Source organism: Phyllobates terribilis, unplaced genomic scaffold, assembly GCF_046119375.1.
Source record: "Phyllobates terribilis strain yellow unplaced genomic scaffold, ASM4611937v1 Scaffold_13__5_contigs__length_258822181, whole genome shotgun sequence".
NCBI lineage: Eukaryota > Metazoa > Chordata > Amphibia > Anura > Dendrobatidae > Phyllobates > Phyllobates terribilis.
In genome coordinates this window covers 80,744,992-80,768,567 of record NW_027362773.1, presented here as the reverse complement: position 1 = coordinate 80,768,567, position 23,576 = coordinate 80,744,992, and the positions used below count along the sequence as shown (strand labels likewise).

The window sequence follows — 23,576 nt, the reverse complement described above, 5'->3', positions numbered from 1 at the left end:
TATAGATGGACTAATAGACCAAGTCCCACACACCGCTAGAAGCCCAAATATTTTTTCAGAGCTAGATGCAGAAAAAAATTATTTTTAATTTGCAACCTGATGGAGGTCAGTATAGATGGACTAATAGACCAAGTCCCACACACTGCTAGAAGCCCAAATATTTTTTCAGAGCTAGATGCAGAAAAAAAATATTTTTAATTTGCAACCTGATGGAGGTCAGTATAGATGGACTAATAGAACAAGTCCCACACGCTGCTAGAAGCCCAAATATTTTTTCAGAGATAAATGAAGAAAAAAATTATTTTTAATTTGCAACCTGATGGAGGTCAGTATAGATGGACTAATAGACCAAGTCCCACACACTGCTAGAAGCCCAAATATTTTTTCAGAGCTAGATGCAGAAAAAAATTATTTTTAATTTGCAACCTGATGGAGGTCAGTATAGATGGATTAATAGACCAAGTCCCACACACTGCTAGAAGCCCAAATATTTTTTCAGAGCTAGATGAAGAAAAAAATTATTTTTAATTTGCAACCTGATGGAGGTCAGTATAGATGGACTAATAGACCAAGTCCCACACACCGCTAGAAGCCCAAATATTTTTTCAGAGCTAGATGCAGAAATTTTTTTTATTCAATTTGCAACCTGATGGAGGTAAGTATAGATGGACTAATAGACCAAGTCCCACACACTGCTAGAAGCCCAAATATTTTTTCAGAGCTAGATGCAGAAAATTTTTTTATTCAATTTGCAACCTGATGGAGGTCAGTATAGATGGACTAATAGACCAAGTCCCACACACTGCTAGAAGCCCAAATATTTTTTCAGAGCTAGATGCAGAAAAAAATTATTTTTAATTTGCAACCTGATGGAGGTCAGTATAGATGGACTAATAGACCAAGTCCCACACACTGCTAGAAGCCCAAATATTTTTTCAGAGCTACATGCAGAAAAAAATTATTTTTAATTTGCAACCTGATGGAGGTCAGTATAGATGGACTAATAGAACAAGTCCCACACGCTGCTAGAAGCCCAAATATTTTTTCAGAGATAAATGAAGAAAAAAATTATTTTTAATTTGCAACCTGATGGAGGTCAGTATAGATGGACTAATAGACCAAGTCCCACACACTGCTAGAAGCCCAAATATTTTTTCAGAGCTAGATGCAGAAAAAATTATTTTTAATTTGCAACCTGATGGAGGTCAGTATAGATGGACTAATAGACCAAGTCCCACACACCGCTAGAAGCCCAAATATTTTTTCAGAGCTAGATGCAGAAAATTTTTTTATTCAATTTGCAACCTGATGGAGGTCAGTATAGATGGACTAATAGACCAGGTCCCACACACTGCTAGAAGCCCAAATATTTTTTCAGAGCTAGATGCAGAAAATTTTTTTATTCAATTTGCAACCTGATGGAGGTCAGTATAGATGGACTAATAGACCAAGTCCCACACACTGCTAGAAGCCCAAATATTTTTTCAGAGCTAGATGCAGAAAAAAATTATTTTTAATTTGCAACCTGATGGAGGTCAGTATAGATGGACTAATAGACCAAGTCCCACACACTGCTAGAAGCCCAAATATTTTTTCAGAGCTACATGCAGAAAAAAATTATTTTTAATTTGCAACCTGATGGAGGTCAGTATAGATGGACTAATAGAACAAGTCCCACACGCTGCTAGAAGCCCAAATATTTTTTCAGAGATAAATGAAGAAAAAAATTATTTTTAATTTGCAACCTGATGGAGGTCAGTATAGATGGACTAATAGACCAAGTCCCACACACTGCTTGAAGCCCAAATATTTTTTCAGAGCTAGATGCAGAAAAAAATTATTTTTAATTTGCAACCTGATGGAGGTCAGTATAGATGGACTAATAGACCAAGTCCCACACACTGCTAGAAGCCCAAATATTTTTTCAGAGCTAGATGCAGAAAAAAATTATTTTTAATTTGCAACCTGATGGAGGTCAGTATAGATGGACTAATAGAACAAGTCCCACACGCTGCTAGAAGCCCAAATATTTTTTCAGAGATAAATGAAGAAAAAAATTATTTTTAATTTGCAACCTGATGGAGGTCAGTATAGATGGACTAATAGACCAAGTCCCACACACTGCTAGAAGCCCAAATATTTTTTCAGAGCTAGATGCAGAAAAAAATTATTTTTAATTTGCAACCTGATGGAGGTCAGTATAGATGGACTAATAGACCAAGTCCCACACACTGCTAGAAGCCCAAATATTTTTTCAGAGCTAGATGCAGAAAAAAATTATTTTTAATTTGCAACCTGATGGAGGTCAGTATAGATGGACTAATAGACCAAGTCCCACACACCGCTAGAAGCCCAAATATTTTTTCAGAGCTAGATGCAGAAAAAAATTATATTCAGTTTGCAACCTGATGGAGGTCAGTATAGATGGACTAATAGAATGATGCTATGCCCAAAAGATTTTACTTCACTAGGTGCAGTAAAAAAATTGGTATTCTATACACAGGTGGTATATCTTGCAACACAGATAGGCTACTCCACTGACTAACACACTCTGCAATAGGCCAAAAAGGATTAGCTTTGCTAGATTCAGCCAAATGCTGTGAAAAAAACTTGCACAGCACTGGCACAGACCTGCCTGGCAAAAACTGATAGGAACTGATGTAACCTAGTCCTGAAAAGGACTCCAATTACAATTAGTCTTTACTCCCACAATCTATCTATTTAAGAGCACAGACCTGCCTGATAAAAGTCGTAGGAAATGCTGTAACCTAGTCCTTAAAAGGACTGCAATCACAACTATTCCCTACTCCCAAGCTATCTGTATATTTGTGCGAAAATTGGCTTGAAATTAACAAGGTATAGCGCACACAGCAACAGCGGTGCCGTCTAACACGCAGCTGCAGCAGTGAGAAAATGGTGGCGACGGGGAAAATGGCTTGGTCTTATAGGGCAAGGACATGTGACATACACTGCCAATCACACATGCCCTTGCTTGTGTGAAAAAAAGCACTTCGCTCCGTGTGTGCGCTGCTGATAGGCTGACAGATTGCACCTCCCCACTGCAAATGCGGGAAAGAGAAAAAAAAATGGAGATCTTCATTGTTCCTGCAGAGATCCATCCCCTGCCCCTCCCCCCGCCCCGCTGTACACTCAAACTGCGTATTAACATTAATTTTCATCATTACTGAGAAAAAATCCAGTTATGATTTTGGTGCACGAACAGTTATCGAACATAACCTCGAACAGCCGAATTTTTCTCAAATTGTTCGTGTTCGCCGACCGGCTCGAACACCGCCCAAAACAGCTCGAATTTGAGATTGGCGAACAGTTCGAGTAGAACAACGCTCATCTCTAGTCCTGACATCAGCAGTATAGACACTTATTACAATGGTTTAATTTGAAGAACACCAGTCCTTTGGGAATACCATCATCTGCCCCCATATTCTGTAGGTAAAATATCTTAAATGCTCAAATAACTTTCCATAATTTCAATACTTTTTGTTAGGAAGTATCTAGACAAGGTTCTATCACCTGGACCCAGTTTTCTACAGATAGGTAGAATCCCTTAATCCTAGACCTCCACAAATGTGACCCTACGTGCATGTATAACTTCCAGATGTCACAGAGTTTCCAAAATTAATTTCCAATTGGTTTGTGACAAACTTCTGGGGTGGCAATGTTAAATTCCACTGTCAGAAATTGACAGCAGCACTTAACATGTTAACAGCCATGGGTGGATCGCGATTCCACCCACTGCTTTTAGGGGCACATGACAGCTGATCAGACCAGCTGTCAAGTGCTGGGAAAGATGTGGGCTCAGCGCTGGAGCCAGCATCAAAGGGAAAGAAACGCCATGCGCCGTACATATGACACATTTCGTGAAGAGGTTAAAGAGGTAGTCCACTACTTGGACAACTTCTTGTCATACCCCTCGCTTGGCCCCCATAAAATAATAAAGCCTATACGCACCTCCTGTACCGTCGCTGTTCCCGCTGTGTCGGCACTCGCTTTCCCGGGGCTCCCATGCTGTTGTTGTGACACATGACACATAATAATCTTTATTTTTTATTTGTATATATTGCTAACATATTCCACAGTACTTTACATACACTATCACCGGTGTCCCCATCGGGACTCACAATCTAAATTCCATATTAGTATGTCTTTGGAGTGTGGGAGGAAACTGGAGAACCCGGAGGAAACCCATGCAAACACTGGAAGGACATACAAACTCCTTGCAGATGTTGTCCTTGGTGGGATTTAAACCCAGGACCCCAGCGCTGCAAGGCTGCAGTGCTAACCACTGAGCCACCGTTCTGCCGTCCAATCAGCGCTGGCGTCACTGTCCCCGCCTCCTGTCAAATTGATCATCAAGAGGAAGTCCAAGATCAGCTTTATCATGTTTGTCTGAAGGCGGAGACAGTGACGCCAGCACTGATTGGGCACCGGTGTCACATGTCACAACAACTACATGGGAGCCCCGGGAGAGCGAGTGCCGACATCGAGGGATCGGCGCCGGCACAGGAGGTGAGCATAAGCTTTATTATTTTATATGGGCCAAACATTTTGATCAAGGAGGGCTTGTCCTAGTAATGGACAACCCCTTTAACCATCATCTTATTTTCGTGAGGTCCCGTGAAGTCGGAATCCGGTTGCACTAAAATCTTGGTTATCTCATAGGTATATGGCTTTATGGGATGCAAGCAATATCCTAATTAATGTAAGGCAACTGTCGATGTTTATGCTCGTTTGATGCTGGGAAAGCAAACTATAACAAGCCTTTCCATAGACAAGCAATAAAGCTTAGTAAAAACTGATTTACAACAACCTATGCTCTCAGCTCTTACAAATGTGCAAAGAAGTCCCAAGGTGGAGTTGCCATTAGGTAAACATATTCTCGTAGGAAATTTGAAAAAGATTTGTTTTAGGACAATTTACTTACAATGTATTTCTCATTTGCTATTGTTTATACCTTTGCACATGGTCAATACCCGAAAAGCTAAAAGCCTCCTACTCTACGGTATTGGAAAGGTTAATGAGATGAATATAATAGTCTCTGCAGATTTTGCTTTTTCTACGTAGGATCAATGAAATAATGAATGCCTCAGCTACCTCTGTGTAATTGGTTCTAAACCAAACCCGAAAAGGTATTTTTAAACAAAATTACCTTTTATTTTCTTAAGAACCACTAACCTTTTACAAGCTGATTAGTAAAAAAAAAATCCTAATTAAAAAAACATGTTTATTACTTTTTTATGAGCATAAATGTTCAATTTACATAATCTTTTTTTTTTTTTTTTTAAATATCCCGTTCATTGATGAACTTGAGTCTTAATCACCGAATCAAAGTTCATGCGTGTTAAGGTGCGATACATTTTGTTAATTTCTAACTGTAAAAGATTTTTTTAATATTATTTTACTAAGGGAAGATAAGCTACATTTGTAGAGCATTATTATTTTTATCTATGCTCATTGATGTCAGAGGCTATCCGAGGTGAGATGATGTACGATAAAAGGCTAAATTCATTAACACTCATAGCGGCTGGTTATGAGAGTTACTCATTTCTAGCAGGTTTTATGATTTATATTGTTTCAGATACAATACAGTCAATGGATTTGCCTTGGGGGAATTGTCTCATCAAGGTGACCCCATCTTAAAAAGAAGAGGAACTGGATATCTGCTGATCACCAAATGTATTAAATGTCATTGTTTCGAATGCATGGTCAACTATGTAAAAGTTGGGCAGGCTGGAGCTGCTAAAATGAGAGCTGACCTTGTTAATAAATACTCCTCTCCTAATAGATCATATGTATAATTTTTGTCTTCATAGGTCAACCGTTTTAATAACATCCCCCACGTGTACTGATAGAATACTACACTGTTTAGATATTCTCTACGAAAATAACTTAAAGGGATAAAAAAAATAATGGATAAACACTGTAAGGTAGCGCTATTAATCACGCTGGGGGTACTCGCTTCACCGGATCAATTAAAGCTCACATGCAACGTCTTTCCGGTATTTCACAGTCCAGCAGTTTATTACACATCATAAACTGCACATAACATAGTCCATCTCAGTGGCTCACCGACATATTACATATATAATGTCCAAGAGCCTTTCCAGTGACAGATATGTCCACTTGGCTCCTGATACAGCCTTCAGCAAGGTAACAATATCAACGTCCACATCAAGCAGCGTTTTTACCTTTGCCGGGTTTTAGCTGCTTCTCTCAGCTCGGGTCTGCCACAGCTGTGTCTTTAAAGCTTCCCAGACGTAGACTCCAAGCCACATGCCTTCAAAAGGCTACTGGTATCCTAGATCCAGCCTCTGCCTTCCTGGCTTCACCAGGCCTCTCTTCCAGCCTCTTCAGGCTAATGGTGTCCCACAAACAGGGATCAGGCCTCACACCTTTCACCCTGTTTCCAAACCACAAGGATTTATATATCCTTTAGTGCACACAGGACCTGTGATGATGTCACAGTCATGTGATCAGTCACCTGAGGGAGAGGTAAATGGTCAGCTAGAGCACACCCCCTGGACCATTACAGTAATGCTGCAAGCCGCTGCATTACATATCCCACCCCTCTGTTCAAACTTGTGGGGTTGAACACATAATATACACAATCACATTATAACCCACAGTTCACACAGAGACCATGTACTTGATAATTGCGCTGCTCAGCCCCTGGAACATTAGTCATCGACATTAGCCCATTCCTTAGGGACCTACCATCTGTCATTGTCACTGACTTCGTCAAGTCACATTTCCGGGCTGTAACCTTGTCAGACCTCCCCCGCTCCCAGCGGTCAATACAGCAGTATGACTCACATGCCCTTGTATCTAAGGTCCGGTTAAACTCCGTACTTTCCCGTACTCTATTGGGTCGCTTGTATAGGCCTCTCAGACCTGAGTTACTGGAGGTCTCACTACCGCTAAACCACACCCACTACTCTCAGGACATCTTGAAAGGTCTCTAACTTCAGCTGTAGCTTTTCTGTTATTTAGGGGGCCCTTTCTCTGTCTGGTCTCACAATTTCTAGACGGCTGCCACCTTCTGCTGCTCAGGCGATGCTGCCTTTCCATTTTCAGTCTGGCGAGATTCAACTGTTCTACCTCTCGCAGGTAGGTCACTCGGTACTCCATCAGCATTCATATATATGCAAGATTGTCCTCCGTTCCTACAGCGGAGAATGACACCATGCCGCCTTCATCTGGTATCCAGTCCTGATGATCACGTGGACTGCTTACTTTCATCAGACCAGACTTCTTTACCATCATTTGCATGGCTTGGCCATTTCTCCGAATGAGCTTTCTTACCAGAGCATGAGGCACCCGGATGACCTCTTCACGAGACTTTGAGCTTTTCTCATATGCTCCAGTTGTCTAATGGCTTGTTCCGTCTTCAACTGGACAAACCGCTTTGTACGAATACATCGCCAGTGCATGTCACTTAGGATCGCCACCCTCTTCACTGTGACTTCGGTCGTGGACAGGACCACCAGCTGTTTAGCTTCTGAGGTCGAGTACACCTTACAGGCTCCCACGGCCTTCTTAAACTCTTCATGCACTGACTCTCTTTGGAATTCTTCTCACAAATCTTCGGGTACATCCATGAGGCTCTTGTACCGAGATGTTTCTGTCTCACTAGTGGTCTCCAAATGATCTTCTGGCTCAGGTTTCAGGGACAACTGACTTTCAGCTTCTTCATGCTGTATGCTTCCCCTAAGCTGACTCACAGCTATGAACTCAAGAATTCTCATCTTGACCACTTCTATTTCATACTTATCTTCTTTTAACACCCTCTCAGCTCTCCTGAGGTCCACCTTCAACAAGGAGGCCTCGTTCACTAATTGGTATTTTGCCAGGCGACCTTTGAGCTCAACAACTTCTTCCTCTAGCTCAGCCACTCGCCTCTCTGCAACCCATCTCTGAAGCTCTTCTGGCTTCAACTGCTCCTTTAACAGTAGAGTTCTCTCAGACCTCTCTGTCTCCAATGCGCCCATTCGGCTCTCAACAGCCAGTCTCTCAAGCTTCTCTTGCTTCAAATGGGCTTGAATCAACTCCTTGAGCTCTTTGATCTCGGCTTTTACATCCACTGAATCACCCAAGCTTGCATTATTCAAAGAGGCATTTGCTTCATACCTCCCTTCTCTGATAGACTCCTCCATCCTGTAGATGCTATCCTTAAGGCACGTCTCTGCTCTCTGGAGATCATCACAGAACGTCTGCAACTCCTTCACCTGAGCTTCCAGACCTAGAGTCTTTCTGCGGAGATCATCATTTTCATCACGGGTGTCGTGCAGAGTGGTCTCAACCACTTCGCCCATGTGGTCTGCATCCGCCTTATCATCCTCTAGTTTTTCCTTAACCTTGAGGAGATCCTCATAGTCTCTCTTGATTTGTTGCAGTTCCCTATTGAACTTTTCATGCCTCTTTTCTGCCTCTTTCAGGGCGGATAGCTCCCGGTCTCGCTGGTACAGAGAGTCCACCAGCCACTCCTTCTCCTGCATTAGAGGCTTTACTTGGTCCTGGAATTGCTGCTGCTCCCTCATGAGTTCACCATGCTCCTTCTTGGATTCACACAGCTCCCGGTTGAACTGTTCGCGCAGTCATTCTAGGTCTTGATCATGTCCAGACACTTCATACTGTAGTGCCCCTTTTAAGGCAGATAGCTCCCTATCCCTCTGGTGTAGACCCTCATCCAGCCTTTGCTTCTCCTGCATCGGCTGCTTCACCTGCTCCTGAAATCTCTGCACTTCCTTTGAGACCTCTGCTTTTTCTGCATCCACAGAGCTTTTCTTCACTTGGTGCAGCTCTAACTGTACCAGGGAGAAACGATCGTTCATCTCGTACAGCTCATCTTCAAACACCGCTTTGTCAAACTTCAACCGAACAACCTCCTCTTGGGTTCTGCGGAGGTCCTCTTCAATTTTCTGGAACATCTCCTTCCATTTGTTGATTTTCTCACTGCTTTCCTCCAGTTTTTGCTGCACGTTCCTCACACCATGGTTTATTTTCTGCCGTTCAAACTCCAGGCTCCACTGGTCTGGGGACCCATTCTCCAGGTTTTCCCATAGTTGCTGCACGTCACTCTGACACTGCTGTCTGATAGGCTCCAGCTCTTGGTCATGACTGGCCACCTCCTCTTTCAGGGCTGTCAGATCCTGATCCTTCTGTCTCAGTACTGTACCGGAGGTTGCTACTGGCAACGTCACCTCCTCTTCTGCCTCTAAAGGAGGATCCACACTTGGAACAAAGGCACACAGCATTACATTTTCTTTATTTTCACTTTCAGCAAAAACTACAGGAGCAACCTTTTTGTGGCCCTTGAGCCGTTGACGACGAGAGGGGGACTTTCTCCCCTCATCTAGCCCCTCCTGACAGAACTCTCTTTCTACTTTCATAGCGTCACGGTCAGTTGTGGGGTCTGTGTCACTCCCCATGGTGTCGTGGACCAGCAAGTCACCTCCCACCTTGATGTTAACCCCTTCTAGTGGAGCTACCTCATTATCAATGGTCAAATTGTCATTTTTAGGCCGTACCAACCCACAACCAGTAACAAATTTTGGTTTTCTATACTCCACGCTCTTTTGAAAATCCGCCCCCTTTTAGACTCCGCCCCCTTTTGGACAACCTCACCTAAAGGGGGTACTTTAACAGAAAAAAACCAGCAACAGTCTTATGACTCAGTTCACAACATCTCTTACCACCTCCCCGGGCACTCTGGGACAACACTGGCGCCCCTGGAGAGTTCACAGAATGGTCCACTGCCGCCATTCTATACGGTGCCAACAGCTCCTGCTGTTCCTGCACCATGTACTGTAGACGTTTCTCAAATACCTGCTGCGATTTTAACCAGCGCTTTAATCACTCAATAGCTTCAGTCTCATTTGCTGCTCCGTTCACAGCCATCGCTGTACGCTGTTCACACTAGACACTTCACAACGCTCTCTCCGGAAAAATTTTCGTGGCCCCACCGAGCCACAGCAAACCAGGTTTGGGTGCGACGACAATTTTTGTAACCCCACCGTGTTACAGCCAGATGCTTTAATCTTCGTGGCCGCGCCGAGCCACAGCAAACAAGGTATGGGTGCGAGAACAATTTTCGCAACCCCGCCAAGTTACAGCAAGATGCTTTAATCTTCATGACCCCGCCGAGCCACAGCAAGATACTTGCATCCACACTCGTCATACTGTGCCGTTACCCCTAGCAACCAGGCTGCCGTTGCCCGCATTCTCTAACCACATGTAAGGTAGCACTATTCATCACGCTGGGGGTACTCGCTTCACCAGATCAATTAAAGCACACATGCAACGTCTTTCCGGTATTTCACAGTCCAGCAGTTTATTACACATCCTAAACTGCACATAACATAGTCCATCTCAGTGGCTCACCGACATATTACATATATAATGTCCAAGACTCTTTCCAGTGACAGATATGTCCACTTGGCTCCTGATACAGCCTTCAGCAAGGTAACAATATCAATGTCCACATCAAGCAGCGTTTTTACCTTTGCCGGGTTTTAGCTGCTTCTCTCAGCTCGGTTTTGCCACAACTGTGACTTTAAGGCTTCCCAGAAGTAGTCTCCAAGCCACGCGCCTTCAAAAGGCTACTGGTATCCTAGATCCAGCCTCTGCCTTCCTGGCTTCACCAGGCCTCACCAGGCCTCTCTCTTCCAGCCTGTCCAGGCTAATGGTGTCCCACACACAGGGATCAGGCCTCACACCTTTCACCCTGTTTCCAAACCACAAGGATTTATATATCCTTTAGTGCACACAGGACCTGCGATGATGTCACAGTCATGTGATCAGTCACCTGAGGGAGAGGTAAATGGTCAGCTAGAGCACACCCCCTGGACCATTACAGTAATGCTGCAAGCCGCTGCATTACAACACATATCAGCCAAGATATTTAAATGGTTACTCATTTCTACAAACTTTGTACATTCAAGAAACTTTGTAACATGTCTCATTGGAGAAATATGATTCTTTCTCCACTTATGAACCACCTTTCAGCACCCTTCTTGAACTCATCATTCAATATGAAAAATCACCAAAATTTAATTTGGTCAAGGCAAAAGGGAAAGTCAATTCACTGAGGGGACAGGTTACAGGTGCCTATTGAAGACCAAGTACAGGGGAAGGCGTAGGAGCAGTGAAAGAAAAATGTTGAGTTCTAGTAAGTGTTTTATCTTATATCAGTGCTGGATGCACATTTACACTGCTCAGTACTGCTGTTTCCACTCCTGCTTCTGAACATGTGATGTATAGAGACAATAGAGCGGAAATCCCTCTGTTGAGTATGCTGTGAACGGGAGTTAAAGAAGAGGTAGTTTTCTCGGGAATTGGATGTTTCGCCCCCAGCAGTTTGCCCCCTGCATTTCGCCCCCGAGTACATTTTGCTCCCGCACATTTCGCCCCCAGCATTTGGCCCCAGGATGTTTTGCCCCCGCACATCACCCCCCCACACATATCGCCCCCGTCTGGGGGCAAAACTTGCGGGGGCAAAATGTGCGGGGGCGAATCTTACTGGGGGTGAAATGATAGGGGCGAAATGTACATGGGGCGAACAGATAGGGGCGAACTGCTGGGGGCAAATTGCTGGGGGCAAAACTTCCTATAACCAGTTTTTTCCCACTTGCTCAGAAGCAACTGAAAATTAAAGATTGAGCTTGCAGTGGGAAAAACTGGTGAAAAATTCAGGACACAAGTGATATAATGGCCAGAAATACTGTATAACTAAACCTCATGTAAACATATGACAACTTATTCTGAAAAGTCACCTGAGATAACAGGTATGCAGAAAACTGAACTAAAAGCTCAAGTATGGCTCCATGTTGTACTATAGAAAAAAATTGTGTAAAAATCTATATACAGGTAACAGTTTAGGTAACTACTAGTGTTGAGCGAGCACTAAAATGCTCGGGTGCTCGAAGCTCGGGCTGAGCTCGCCGTCATACTCGGGAGCTCGACCCGAGCAATGAGCCCAATGTTAGTCTATAGGAGACCCGAGCATTTTTGGCGCGGCACCCCCGGCAGTCTTTTAAAAGCCTAACAAGTGCCCAAAACGATAGTGACAGTGCTCAAATGACATGGGGACAGGATGGGGATCACCCCAGGAAGCATTTCTGACCCCCAGGTCACTGCTGTCAACAACATGGTCAGAGGTATTAAGCCACTTTTAAGGGCTCACAATAAAACGTTCAAAAACGAAACTGAAACTGCTTTCCTGTGAAATATGTTAAGGAACTTCCTTACCAGGGTAAAGAAGACTTGTGTATAAGGTAAAATAAATAACCCCCCCCAAAAAATACTCCTCCACACCTTGGGCTATGTTCACAAGTAGCATTTTTTATGCGTTTTTGCACTTTTGTATTGCTTTCAACCGTGACAAATGCATTCACCGGGAAATGTAATTTTAGCATTTTACAACCTTATCTGACCATGTGCTGTGTGACACATGCATACAGTGCTGAAAAGACATGGGAACAGCATGGGAAAGACCCCTGGAAGCATCTCTGACACCCAGGTCACTGCCTAAAAGTGTGCCCATCAGAAGTCTTCCTTGCCGCATCAGAAGATGCAGACTTGCAACTATCCCCGTGCAAGTTCTTGTCCCAGGGCACTGTTCAATTGTACCTCCCCCATTCCTTGCAATGCAAGCGCAAATATGCAGCCAACCACCCACCCACCCCCAGGCTGCAATACCATACTGCTTGCTTGCACTTGAAATTGGGCCTTTTAGGCATGTAGAGGCGGAATCTGGCCACCACGTCATGGCTGCGTTGGCGGCCTGGAATCCATACTCAGTCCCCAGCCGCCCGGCGGCAGGGTGTCCACACTCTGTCCCCAGCCGCCAGGGGGCGGCCGGGTGTCTATACTCGGTCCCCAGCCGCCCCGCGGCCGGGTGTCCACATACGGTCCCCTGCCGCCCGGGGGCAGCCGGGTGTCCATAAATGGTCCCCAGCCGCCCCTATTTCTCCTGTCAACTTCCCACCACACACTTTTATTAGCCCGGCCTGCTTTAGGACAGCATTGGACGAGATCACCAGAGAACCAGACTCCTCTGGTGGGCCCTGGCTTCTCCATCAGGGGAGTTGAGAGTGCCAAGGTGAGGAGCATGATGATGATGATAGAAGTTAGCATCTGCTTTGTTTTCTTTTAATGCAAGCATAAGTGTGCAGCCTGCCACCCACCCACCCACCCCCAGGCTGCAATGCCATACTGCTAGCTTGCACTTGAAATGGGGCCTTTTAGTTTGGAGGAGCTACCTCATGGCTGCTTCAGCAGCGAGGTATCCATACTCAGTCCCCAGCCGCCCCTATTTGTCCTGGTGTGCCTTATACATAAGATTAAGCGCTTATACCAAAACATTACCTGTGCCCTCCCCAGTGAATTTTGTGGGAAGGACAGCCTATTCTGCTGTGGTGTGTGCATGCCAAACCCCTGTTCATGGTACATGCGAAGATGACTCCCACCCTGCACTTGTCGTTGCAGACTTGCAACTATCCCCGTTCAAGTCCTTGTCCCAGGGCAGTGTTCAATTGTACCTCTCCCATTCCTTGCAATGCAAGCGCAAGTATGCAGCCTGCCACCCACCCACCCCCAGGCTGCAATACCATACTGCTTGCTTGCACTTGAAATTGGGCCTTTTAGGCATGTGGAGGCGGAATCTGGCCACCACGTCATTGCTGTGTTGATGACCTGGAATCCATACTCAGTCCCCAGCCGCCCGGCGGCCGGGTGTCCACACTCGGTCCCCAACCGCCAGGGGGCAGCCGGGTGTCCATAAACGGTCCCCAGCCGCCCCTATTTCTCCTTGGAACATCCCCCACACACTTTTCTTAGCCCGGCCTACTTTAGGGCAGCATTGGACGAGCCCACCAGAGAACCATACTCCTCCGGTGGGCCCTGGCTTCTCCATCAGGGGAGTTGAGAGTGCCAAGGTGAGGACCATGATGATGATGATACAAGTTAGCATCTGCTTTGTTTTCTTGGAATGCAAGTGCATGTATGTAGTAGCGGCTAGGCCTGAGGTGGTCAGCGTTTTGGTGCATATCCTACCTCCTCAGAGGATTGCTGGATGTTTTCCTGCTACTATTCCAGTTCTATGACTCCCGTTAAAGCAAAGCTTCAGGTGATAAATGATGGATGAGGTATTGGCAAAGGAGAAAGAGCAGGAGGAACAGGGACCATTCACATCAATATCAGGCCAGTCAACCACATATGTCTTGTAGGATATGTTTCTGTAACAAAAGGAGCGGTTCGGCAACACAATTATAGGGCATACAGTGAGTGCAATGCCTACCAAAAATTTTGTGGCACTCCAATGCCCCTTGGAAATGACATGGAGGTTAGAGGGCCTTAACTAAACCGTTTTTTCCATTTATAGCAACTGGGTCTCCTGTACACTATTAGCCTAAGCAGTGAATGGAAGGCTTTCCAAAAATGATGAGAAACTGCAATGCCCCTTGAAACAGACGTGGATTACAGCATACTAAAAACCTTCTACCCATTATTGGGTAGTGGGTCTCCCTTAGTTTTGACCTTTGCATTGAAAAGCAAAAGCTGACTAAAATTAGGAGGAAATGCAATGCCCGTTGGAAGAGTCGTGGAGGTTAAAGGTAATTAAAAACAACATTTCAATGCCCCTTGGAAGAGCTGTGGAGTTCAGAGTGGTTTAAGAAGACTCTTTTAATGCCCCTTTGAAGAGACGTGGAGGTCACAGTAGCTTAACAAGACGGTTTTAATGCTCCTCGGAAAAGACGTGGAAGTCCCAGTAGCTTAACAAGATGGTTTGAATGCCCCTTGGAAGAGACGTGGAGGTCACAGTAGCTTAACAAGACGGTTTTAATGCCCCTCGGAAAAGTGGTGGAGGTTGCAGTAGCTTAACAAGACGGTTTTAATGCCCCTCGGAAAAGACATGGAGGTCCCAGTAGCTTAACAAGACGGTTTTAATACCTCTCGGAAAAGTGGTGGAGGTCGCAGTAGCTTAACAAGACGGTTTGAATGCCCCTTGGAACAGACGTGGTGGTCACAGTAGCTTAACAAGACGCTTTTAATGCCCCTTACAAGAGCCATACAGTACAGCATCTTAAAAATATTATTCCCATTATTGGGGAGTGGGTCTCCCATAGTATTTGCTTATGCCTTCCAAGCAAAAGCTTCCAAAAATTAGGACGGAGCAACTTGCAATGCCCCTTACAAGAGCCATGCAGTACAGCATATTGCAAACATAAGTCCCATTATTGGGGAGTGGGTCTCCCATAGTATTTGCTTATGCCTTCCAAGCAAAAGCTTCCAAAAATTAGGACGGAGCAACTTGCAATGCCCCTTACAAGAGATATGCAGTACAGCATATTACAAACATAAGTCCCATTATTGGGGAATGGGTCTCAAATAGTATTTGCTTATGCCTTCCAAGCAAAAGCTTCCAAAAATTAAGACGGAGCAACTTTCAATGCCCCTTACAAGAGCCATGCAGTACAGCATATTACAAACATTATTACCATTATTGAGGAGTGGGTGTCCCATAGTATTTGCTTATGCCTTCCAAGCAAAAGCTTCCAAAAATTAGGACGGAGCAACTTGCAATGCCCCTTACAAGAGCCATGCAGTACAGCATATTACAAACATCAGTCCCATTATTGGAGAGTGGGTCTCCCATAGTATTTGCTTATGCCTTCCAAGCAAAAGCTTCCAAAAATTAAGACGGAGCAACTTGCAATGCCCCTTACAAGAGCCATGCAGTACAGCATATTACAAACATAAGTCCCATTATTGGGGAGTGGGTCTCCCATAGTATTTGCTTATGCCTTCCAAGCAAAAGCTTCCAAAAATTAAGACGGAGCAACTTGCAATGCCCCTTACAAAAGCAATGCAGTACAGCATATTACAAACATTATTCCCATTATTGGGGAGTGGGTCTCCCATAGTATTTGCCTATGCCTTCCAAGCAAAAGCTTCCAAAAATTAGGACGGAGCAACTTGCAAAGCCCCTTACAAGAGCCATGCAGTACAGCATATTACAAACATTATTCCCATTATTGGGGAGTGTGTCTCCCATAGTATTTGCTTATGCCTTCCAAGCAAAAGCTTCCAAAAATTAGGACGGAGCAACTTGCAATGCCCCTTACAAGAGCCATGCAGTACAGCATATTACAAACATTATTCCCATTATTGGGGAGTGGGTCTCCCATAGTATTTGCTTATGCCTTCCAAGCAAAAGCTTTCAAAAATTAGGATGGAGCAACTTGCAATGCCCCTTACAAGAGCCATGCAGTACAGCATATTACAAACATTATTCCCATTATTGGGGAGTGGGTCTCCCATAATATTTGCTTATGCCTTCCAAGCAAAAGCTGCCAAAAATTAGGAGTCAATGCAATGCCCGTTCGAAGACTCGTGGAGGTCCCAGTAGCTTAAAAAGACAGTTTTAATGCCCCTTACAAGAGACATGGAGGTCAGAGTGGTATAAGAAGATGCTTTTAATGCCCCTTACAAGAGACGTGGAGGTCAGAGTGGTATAACAAGATGGTTTTAATGCCCCTTACAAGAGCCATACAGTACAGCATCTTAAAAATATTATTCCCATTATTGGGGAGTGGGTCTCCCACAGTCTTTGCTTATGCCTTCCAAGCAAAAGCTTTAAAAAACAAGGACGGAGGATCTTTCAATAATGGCAACACGGACCACGGTCACCTTGGTGGTATAGTGGTGATGGAGGCTTAGGATAAGGAGAAGAACATAAAACAGCCGAAATGAGGAAGCGTATACCCATGTGTGGGAGTGAAGCGGTGCATGTGAATACACCTCCCGAAATAACATAGTGGATTTGACTTTATGTTACTCTGCTGTCATTTGGTGGTGATGAGAAGTCTGACCTAATACAGCCCTTGTTCATTTTGATAAGGGTCAGCTTGTCAGCATTGTCAGTTGACAGGCGAGTGCGCTTATCAGTTATAATTCCCCCCGCGGCACTAAAAACACGCTCCGATAACACGCTAGCGGCAGGGCAGGCCAGGACCTCCAAGGCGTACAGAGCGAGTTCATTCCAAGTGTCCAGCTTGGATACCCAATAATTAAAAGGCATAGAGGAATCACGGAGGGCGCTGGTACGGTCAGCAAGATAATCCTTCACCATCTTTTGAAACTTTCCACTCCTTGTGAGAGTACCCTATGCCTCAGAATCTGTCCGAAGGGAGAGTCTGAGAAAACTGTCCCAGAACGTTGACAGTGTTCCCCTGCCTCTGCTGGATTGGAGTTGCCTCTCTCTCGCTTGTACGCTTTGGTTGGTCAACGAACTGTGACCTCTGCTGCTAGCGTGTTCAGATGGGAATTTTTTTAACAGTTCTGCAGCAAGGGCCTTCTGGTACTGGCCCATTTTTGTAGACCTCTCCACCTCAGGAATAAGAGAGTGAAAGTTCTACTTGTAGCGGGGGTCTACAAGTGTCACCAACCAGTAATGACTGTCACCCAACATTTTGACAACGCGAGGGTCACGGTTAAGGCAGCGTAACATAAAGTCAGCCATGCGTGCCAGACTGGTAACGGGCAAGATTTCCGTGTCCTCCCCAAGATGACGACTGACCATGCTCTCCTCCTCCTCCTCCCCCCTGTCCTCAGGCCACCCACGCTGAACCGATGGTATAACACATGTACAGGTACTACCATCTACAGCGCATGATAACAGCTCCTGTTCTTCCTCCTCCTCCTCCTCCTCTCGCTCATTGTCCCCCAATGCACATTGGGATGAGATGAGGATGGGCTGTGTGTAATCGCCCACTACGGCTTCTTGATCCATCTCATCATACTCTGGCTGCAATGCCTCCTCTTTAATTCTCTGCAGAGAGCGTTGCAAAAGACAGACAAGTGGGATGCTGACACTAATGATGACGTCATCGCCACTCACCATCTTGGTGGCCTCCTCAAAGTTTGTCAGAATGGTACATATGTCAGACACCCAGGTCCACTCATGAGGTCTTATGTGTGGACTCTGACCTGAATATCGACGGCCTTGTTGCAGCTGGTACTCCACAACTGCTCTCTTCTGCTCACAAATCCTTTGCAACATGTGGAGGGTAGAGTTCCAACATGTGGGGACATCACACACCAGTCAGTGTGCCTGAAGCTCCAAACGCTGCTGCATTACAGCAAGTGCGGCGGAAGCTGTAGCCGACTTGCGAAAATGAGCTGACAGGCGGCGTACTTTCACGAGCAGATCTGGCAACTCGGGGTACGATTTAAGAAACCGCTGAACCACGAGGTTAAGCACATGAGCCAGTCATGGTACGTGTGTGATCTCGCCTCGCCTCAGAGCCTCCACCAGGTTACCGCCATTGTCACACACGACCATGCCTGGATGTAGGATCAGCGGTCTCAGCCACAGATCTGCCTGCTCTTTCACAGCTGTCCAGAACTCACAAGCAGTGTGAGGTTTATCACCTAAGCTTATGAGTTTCAGCACAGCCTGTTGCCGCTTGGCCGAGGCAGTACTGCAGTGCTTCCAGCTTGTACCTGATGTGGTGATATCCGAGATGGAGGCTGAACAGGAGGAGGAGGAGGATGCGCAGGAGCTGTACATTGTGGGGGCAACTCTGACTGACATAGGGCCCGCAATCCTCGGTGTGGGGAGGATGTGTTCCGTCCCAAGGTCCGACTGGGTCCCGGCTTCCACTATGTTTACCCATTGTGCCACCAGGGAGATGTACCGTCCCTAGCCACAAGCACTTGTCCACGTGTCCGTTGTCAGGTGGACTCTCCCAGTAACTGCATTGTTGAGGGCACGGCAGATGTTTTGGGACACGTGCTTGTGTAGTGCGGGGATGGCACACCGGGCAAAATAGTGTCGGCTGGGTACCGAGTACCGAGGGACGGCCACCGCCATAAGGTTGCCGAAGAATTCCGTCTCCTCCAGCCTAAAAGGCAGCATTTCCAACGCAAGCAGTCATGAAATGTGCGAATTTAGGACTGTGGCCTGTGGGGCGTTAACTGCGAATTTCCACTTTCGTTCAAAGGTCTGGGATATGGACAATTGAACGCTGCGGTGGGACGTGGACGTGGACGTTGATGCTGTTTCTTGAGAAACTGCCATAACAAGTGAAGACTGAGAGGAGGGGGCATCTTTACATGCAGTATGGACAGGGGATTGCCTTGCGCACACAACAGGGGGTTCTATTGCACACACAACAGCAGAAGAAGCAATGGTGACTAGTGTTGAGCCACCCCCGTAGTGTTCGGGTTCGGTTCGGTTCGTCGAACACCGGGATGTTCGAGGAACTGTTCGTCGAACTGTTCGTCGAACACCTTAGAACACCGTCGAACACCGTTAAAACCAATGGCAGGCAAACAAAAACACATAGAAACAAATAGAAAACACCTTCAAAGGTGTCCAAAAGCTGACAAACTGCTCAGAAGACACTCTCTTTAAAAAAGCCGGCCGGCTATTCAGCAGCGGCATACACCGGTACCCGACAATTTAGACAAGAAGGAATAGAGCCTCACACATAGATTAGATAGATAGAAACATGTCAGTCACATATATATGAAGTACAGTGACAGTGTTGCTTACTGTACTTGTCATTTAGTGTAAAGGATTTACTAAAAAATATAATAGTGTTTTCATGCACTGTCTCTTTAAAAAAGCCGGCCGGCAATTCAGCATCTGTACCCGACAATTTATAACAGACAGAATAGAGCTTCACACATAGATTAGATAGATAGAAACATGTCAGTCACATATATATGAAGTACAGTGATAGTGTTGGTTACTGTACTTGTCATTTAGTATTAAAATAAAGGATTTATTATTAAAAAAAATTGGCGTGGGTTCCCCTTAATTTTAGTCTCTAGCGGAGGTTAAGCAGACAGCTGGGGCAGATGTTTGAAGCCTGGGAAGGGGGTAATACCCACGGAGCTTCCCAGGCTACTAATATGAGCCCCCAGCTGAATACATAGCCTTTACTAGCTATTAAAATGGGGGACCCCCCCCCAAAAAAATGACGTGGGGTCCCCCCTAATTTAATAGCTAGCAAAGGCTAGGCAGACAGCTGGGGGCTGATATTAATAGCCCAGGAAGGGAGCCATGAATATTGGCCCCCTCCCAGGCTAGAAACACCAGCCGTCAGCCGCCCCAGAAATGGCGCATTCATAGGATGCGCCAATTCTGGCACTTAGCCTCACTCTTCCACGCTGCCCTGTAGCGGTGGCAGGGGGTAATAGGGCTGGGCTTGATGTCAGCTTATAATGCCAGCTGACATCAAGCCCAGGTTAGTAATGGAGAGGCGTCTATAAGACACCCCCATTACTAACCCCATAGTCAAAGTTAAAAGAAAACACAAACACCCAGAATAAAGTCCTTTAATTGAAATAAAGACACAATCCTTTATTGTTCTAAACTAAACCATACTTACCATCACGCCCATTCCAGCTGAAGCCAACGATCTCCTGCAATAAAAGAAAAATAATAAAGCAACATCATCCTTACCTTTCCATGGTTCCCACGACAGCTTCAGCTCTGCTACATCGAGATGACAGGCTGGACCGCAGCAGAAAGCTGCCATCCAGCCTGTCATCCCGCAGACACTGAGAAGCGCAGGCTTGCTTGCGCTCTGCAGTGTCTGGCTGTGACGGCATAAAGATGAGACGAGTTCATGTCCAATGAACTCGGCGCACCTCATGCACGTCACTGACAGCGTGGGAAAATTCTCACGCTGAAGCGCTGAGTGCAGGAGAATTCTCCCACGCTGTCAGTGACGTGCATAAGGTGAGCTCATGTCCAATGAACTCAGCTCACCTCCTGCACGTCACTGACAGCGTGGGAGAATTCTCCTGCACTCAGCGCTTCAGCGTGAGAATTCTCCCACGCTGAAGCGCTGAGTGCAGGAGAATTTTCCCACGCTGTCAGTGACGTGCATAAGGTGAGCTCATGTCCAATGAACTCAGCTCACCTCCTGCACGTCACTGACAGCGTGGGAGAATTCTCCTGCACTCAGCGCTTCAGTGTGAGAATTCTCCCACGCTGAAGCGCTGAGTGCAGGAGAATTTTCCCACGCTGTCAGTGACGTGCATGAGGTGAGCCGAGTTCATTGGACATCAACTCGGCTCATCTGGATGCCCTCACAGAGAGACACTGAGGAGCGCAAGCAAGCCTGCGCTTCTCAGTGTCTGCGGGATGACAGGCTGGATGGCAGCGTTCTGCTGCGGTCCAGCCTGTCATCTCGATGTAGCAGAGCTGAAGCTGTCATGGGAACCATGGAAAGGTAAGGATGATGTTGCTTTATTATTTTTCTTTTATTTCAGGAGATCGTTGGCTTCAGCTGGAATGTGTGTGATGGTAAGTATGGTTTAATTTAGAACAATAAAGAATTGTGTGTTTATTTCAATTAAAGGACTTTTTTCTGGGTGTTGTGTTTTTTTTAAATACTTTACTAGAAATTCATGGTGGTCATGTCTAATATTGGCGTGACCCCATGAGTTTTGGGCTTAGGGCCAGCTGATAATGCCAAGCTGGCCCTAACCCCTTTATTACCCAGTGAGCCACCGCATCAGGGCCCTGGATGAGTTGGGTACAGCGCCAGAAGATGGCGCTTCTATGAACTCGCCATTTTCCGGGGTGGCTGCGGACTGCAATTTGCAGTGGGGGGGGGCCCAGAAAGCTTGGGCCTCCCTGCGCTGCGGATTCCAGCCCCCAGCTGCCTAGTTGTACCTGGCTGGACACAAAAACAGGGCGAAGCCCCACGTCAATTTTCTTTAAATTATTTCATGAAATAATTAAGAAAAAAAGGGCTTCCCTATATTGTTGTGTCCGGCCAGGTACAAATAGGCAGCTGGTGGTTGGGGGCAGCCCGTTCCTGCCTGCTGCACCTGACTGGACACAAATATAGTGCGAAGCCCCACGTCAATTTTTTTTTAATTATTTCATGAATTTCCTGAAACCCTGAACCCTGATGGCCAGCCCCCCTCTCCCAATACTGGTGCCTGTCCGCTGGTGGGTCGAGCGAGCCCCCCTGTGATGGAGGCAGCTCTAAGCTTTTTAATTTAAATTGTCTCTCTAATTTGAATGAATACACTTTAAATCCATTTACAAGGATCTATTGGAGGGCAAGTCTCATGCCAGCAGCCGCGTAATTCCAGCTCCAGTAGCGTCCACTAAAGCTGCTGCAGTTAAAAAGCTTTTATAAGGATCGAGCTCGGCTGTCCACCGCAAGGCATCCTACTGCCAGTCCCAGCCCCTATGCCTTGGGGTGCCTCCTGATGCTCTTCACTGAGTATCCCATGGTCCCGAAGCATTTCCTTTGAAAAAATTAAGTGTCTAAACTACAGGTGGTGTAGCTTGCTTAACAGCCGGGATAATCCGCTGACTAGCAGACACTGGTACTAGGCACAAAGTATTTCCTGGGCTAGATGCAGTTAAAAATTTGTAATTAGATACTCTCGCTGGATGCTGAGAAAGCATTCCATAGAGTCTCCTGGCACGCCATATATGATTCTCTTAAAAAGCTTGGGGTAGGGGTCTAGGGGACCCTTTTATAGCCAAAATCACGGCCCTGTATCGCAATACGTCACCTAGGCTGAAGATAAATGGAACTGTAGCACCCTGAGGGCTCGGTTGCTACAGACGTATTGCACCTCACCCAGAGGTGTGATATCTCACTCTCAGGTAAGGATGGAGTGTGGATCAGGACCCGACACCTGCATGCATTACACCACATTGCCGTGGGGCAGGGCGACCAATATGCCCCTGAGATGGGCACGACAGTCCCTGTCCCTGGCTGGAGTGGGGGGAGGGAACACTGAGGAAGGGGAACCCTGTAGTGCAGGAGCAGGGAGGAAGCAGTTCCTGGGTGCATTGAGAAGGGAGTATAAAAGGTGGGCACCATCTTAGTTCAGTGCAGAGAAGTCTGAGCAGAAGTGGCAGGGAGCAGGGGCTCTGCATGAGCTCTGCTCCGGAGGCGGGCCTAGTAACAGAGGCCCAGGCCTGGAAGAGGGAGAAGGAAGGAAGAGGAGCGGAGAAGGCTCCAGGAACGAGGAATGAAGGGATCCCAGGGGTGCGGACGGGCGAGTCGCCACCGCACGCCCGAATCCACCTGCGTGGAGGGGTCAGGCCAAAGGGGGAGACCGGTCCCCGAACTAGTGGAGGCAGGAAACGACCCTCAGCTAGAAACCGGAGGCTCTGACATTTTATGTGGCGCAGCCCCTCGCTACACCCGCTAGGAAGGCACCACATAGGGTCAGGGAAACTGGCGCCAAGTTTACCAAGAGGAGGCCCGAGGCAGCCGGACAGAAGTGTTGGTAAGAAAGGCCAGACAAAGGACACACAAAGGGGGTCCTGTGAAGTTATCTGGGAGTTGTCTGAGCCCCTCACCTGGTGAGCACAGTACGACGTGGGCAGCCGTTACCTGCAGACGTGGTCTGGATAATAAGAACTGTGAGTAAAGGCCCTGGACTGCATCACTGACTCCGTGTCGTTACTGCTGCTGCCCTGCACCATCACCCCCATCCTCCGCATACACTGCCCTGAGTCTATACTCCTCCCGTGGGGAGTTATGCTACGCTCTGCTGCACCCACA

The 23,576-nt window shown here is 46.4% G+C and overlaps 1 pseudogene; it reads right to left on the bottom strand.

The window, feature by feature from the left end:
• The window catches only part of LOC141173593 (cingulin-like), a 66,628-nt pseudogene that overhangs the window by 25,053 nt on the left and 17,999 nt on the right, over nt 1–23,576 (bottom strand).